The sequence below is a fragment of the Furipterus horrens genome, unplaced genomic scaffold (genome assembly GCF_987537825.1).
Source record: "Furipterus horrens unplaced genomic scaffold, mFurHor1.1.pri manual_scaffold_3, whole genome shotgun sequence".
Lineage (NCBI taxonomy): Eukaryota > Metazoa > Chordata > Mammalia > Chiroptera > Furipteridae > Furipterus > Furipterus horrens.
This window is the reverse complement of record NW_028327173.1, coordinates 84,559,576-84,563,313: the sequence shown is the minus strand read 5'-3', so window position 1 is coordinate 84,563,313 and position 3,738 is coordinate 84,559,576. Positions and strand designations below refer to the sequence as shown.

The window sequence follows — 3,738 nt, the reverse complement described above, 5'->3', positions numbered from 1 at the left end:
ATAATAAATGAGCATGTTACTGATTTAAGTCATATTCTACAATATTTATAAAAAAATCTTTGCGGTAAAAACAGTATGGCATACTACACTGGCAGCAGCCTCCTACGACTTGTGTTTTCTGTGTCATGGATTACATCATTTTTCTGTGCTTGATTTACTCTCTTATTTTGTTGAGTAACACACTATCTAGGTTTGTAGCCTAAGAGCAACAGCTATACTATATAGCTTAGGTGTGCAGTAGGCTATATTAGGTTTGTGTAAGTGCACTCTATGATGTTCCCAGTGATAAAAACACCTAACAACACATTTATCAGAACAAACCATATTGTTAAGCAGTGCATGACTATAAATGTCAACCTCTTTAGGCCACTTAAAGAAATCTTTGCTGAAGTAGACAGAAACTTATATCACTTTTCTGTATCTTCTTGAAGAACTTGAAACCCTATTTGAAGTTCTATTTTGGGTTGGTGGTAAGAGGGTGAGCAAACTAACCTGTGTGGACTCCATTACCACTAACAACTACCAACAGCATCAGGTGTCTGGCTTGTGGAAATAGGCTCCTAATTGGTCCTCCCTCTTTCACCCTTGTTCTCCAGTGGTCTTTTCTTCACCACATAGCCCAAATGATTCTTTTAAAATGTAAGTCAGATTGCAGCAGACCTCTGTTCAAAACTCTCCAACAGCATCCATTTCATTGAAAACAAAATCCGTCAGTCTCGAGCTCTAGCTGGCAGTGCAACGTACGCGCTCCGGATCTCCAGTGCCAGCGGCCGCCATCGACGTCGTTAGGTCCCTTTGGGCTCATCTGCGCCACTCACCCGTCACACGCTCGGCCGTCATAAGCCGCCACCATGGTGAAGCTCGCAAAGGCTGGTAAAAACCAAGGTGACCTCAAGAAAATGGCTCCTCCCCCAAAGGAGGTAGAAGAAGATAGTGAAGATGAGGAAATGTCAGAAGATGAAGATGAAGAAAGCAGTGAAGAAGAGGTGATCATTCCTCAGAAAAAAGGCAAGAAGGCTACCACAACTCCAGCAAAGAAGGTGATGGTTTCCCCAGCAAAAAAGATGGCGGTTGCCACACCAGCCAAGAAAGCAGTTGTCACCCCTGGCAAAAAGGCAGTGGCTATGCCTGCTCCTGGCAAAAAGGCAGCAGTCACGCCAGCCAAAGCAGTAGCCACACCTGGCAAGAAGGGAGGTACACCAGCCAAAGCATTGGTAGCAGCCCCTGGTAAGAAGGGAGTGGCCACCCCAGCCAAGGGAGCAAAGAACGGCAAAAATGCCAAGAAGGAAGACAGTGATGAGGAAGATGATGAAGACAGTGAAGAGGAGGAGGATGAGGATGAAGATGAAGATGAGGATGAATTTGAGCCAGCAGTGAAGAAAGCTGCTGCTATTGCTCCTGCCTCAGATGATGAGGATGAGGATGAAGATGATGATGAAGATGATGAGGATGAGGATGATGATGAGGATGAAGATGAAGAAGATGACTCTGAAGAAGAACCTATGGAGGTTGCACCAGCCAAAGCTAAGAAAGTTGCAAAAGCTGTTGTTGTGAAGGCCAAGAGCACAGCTGAGGATGAAGATGAAGAGGATGACGACGAAGAGGACGATGATGAAGAGGATGATGAGGATGATGAAGATGAAGAGGAGGAGGATGAAGAGGATGAAGATGAGCCAGTCAAAGATGCAGCACCTGGAAAACGAAAGAAGGAAATGGCCAAACAGAAAGCTGCTCCTGAAGCCAAGAAGCAGAAGGTGGAAGCCACAGAACCAACTACAGCTTTCAATCTCTTTGTTGGAAACCTGAACTTCAGCAAATCTGCCCCTGAATTAAAAACGGGTATCAGTGACGTTTTCGCTAAAAACGATCTTGCTGTCGTGGATGTCAGAATTGGTATGTCTCGGAAGTTTGGTTATGTGGATTTTGAATCTGCTGAAGACCTGGAAAAAGCCTTGGAACTCACAGGTTTAAAAGTCTTTGGTAATGAAATTAAACTAGAAAAACCAAAGGGAAAAGACAGTAAAAAAGATCGAGATGCAAGAACACTTTTGGCTAAAAATCTGCCTTATAAAGTTACTCAGGATGAATTAAAAGAGGTGTTTGAAGATGCTATGGAGATCAGATTAGTCAGCAAGGATGGAAAGAGTAAAGGGATTGCTTATATTGAATTTAAGACAGAAGCTGATGCAGAGAAAACCTTGGAAGAGAAGCAGGGAACAGAAATAGATGGGCGATCCATTTCCCTGTACTATACCGGAGAGAAAGGTCAAAGTCAAGACTACAGAGGTGGCAAGAATAGCACTTGGAGTGGTGAATCAAAAACTCTGGTTTTAAGCAACCTTTCATACAGTGCAACAGAAGAAACTCTTCAGGAAGTATTTGAGAAGGCAACGTCTATCAAAGTGGCCCAGAACCAAAATGGCAAATCTAAAGGGTATGCATTTATAGAATTTGCTTCATTTGAAGATGCTAAAGAAGCTCTAAATTCCTGTAATAAGAGAGAAATTGAGGGCAGAGCAATCAGGCTGGAATTGCAAGGACCCAGAGGATCACCTAACGCGAGAAGCCAGCCGTCCAAAACTCTGTTTGTCAAAGGTCTGTCTGAGGAGACTACAGAAGAGACATTAAAGGAGTCGTTTGATGGCTCTGTTCGGGCCCGGATAGTCACAGACCGGGAGACGGGCTCTTCTAAAGGGTTTGGTTTTGTAGATTTCAACAGTGAGGAAGACGCCAAAGCAGCCAAGGAGGCCATGGAAGATGGTGAAATCGATGGAAACAAAGTGACTTTGGACTGGGCCAAGCCTAAGGGTGAAGGTGGCTTCGGGGGTCGTGGCGGAGGCCGAGGTGGCTTTGGAGGCCGAGGTGGTGGCAGAGGAGGCTGAGGAGGATTTGGGGGCCGAGGCCGGGGAGGTTTTGGAGGTCGAGGAGGCTTCCGGGGAGGCAGAGGCGGCGGCGGCGACCACAAGCCACAGGGAAAGAAGATGAAGTTTGAATAATTTCTTCTATTCCTGTCTTTCCCTCTTCCGTTTGAAAGAAAGGACTCTGGGGTCTCTACTCTGTTACTGATCACTGACAGAGCCTTCTAAGGACATTCCAAGACAGTATATACAGCCCTGTGGTCTATTTGGAAATCCGCATAGATAACATTTCAAGGGAGATACCTTGTTGGTTTTGACTGGATATTCATATAAACTTTTTAAAGAGATGAGTGATAGAGCTAACCCTTATCTGTAAGTTTTTGAATTTATATTGTTTCTTCCCATGTACAAAACCATTTTTTCCTACAAATAGGTTTTTGTGTGTGTGTTGTGGGGTATAAAGGAAAGAATGTTTTATCATGATTTCGCTTCAGCAACTTTGGGACAAATTAAAGGTCCTAAACTCTGGTGCCAGAAAAAAAAAAAAAAAAAAGAAAACAAAATCCACTTTCCTAACCACGGACAAGTCCCTACTTGATGACTCCCAGGCTGCTTCTCTGAGTTTATCTCCCGCCACCCCCTTAATTCCCATTTTGCTGCAATCTCGTTTTCTTCTCTTTGTTGCTTGAACACTTGAAGCATTTTCTCATGTCAGAGATGCTTGCTCTGCTGGGATATCTCCTTTTGGACAGCCACCTAACTCACCTTTCCTTTCTTTCATGTATTTTGTCAAATGCCATCTCCTTATTGATAACATCCTTGTTTCCCGCTTTCTTACTAAGCATTCTTCCACTGTCACCCACCACTCCCAATCTTGTTT

The 3,738-nt window shown here is 44.1% G+C and overlaps 1 pseudogene; it reads left to right on the top strand.

Moving 5' to 3' along the window:
* Positions 1–716: 716 nt before the first annotated feature.
* Positions 717–3,386, top strand: LOC150015424 (nucleolin pseudogene; annotated as a pseudogene).
* Positions 3,387–3,738: the final 352 nt, after the last annotated feature.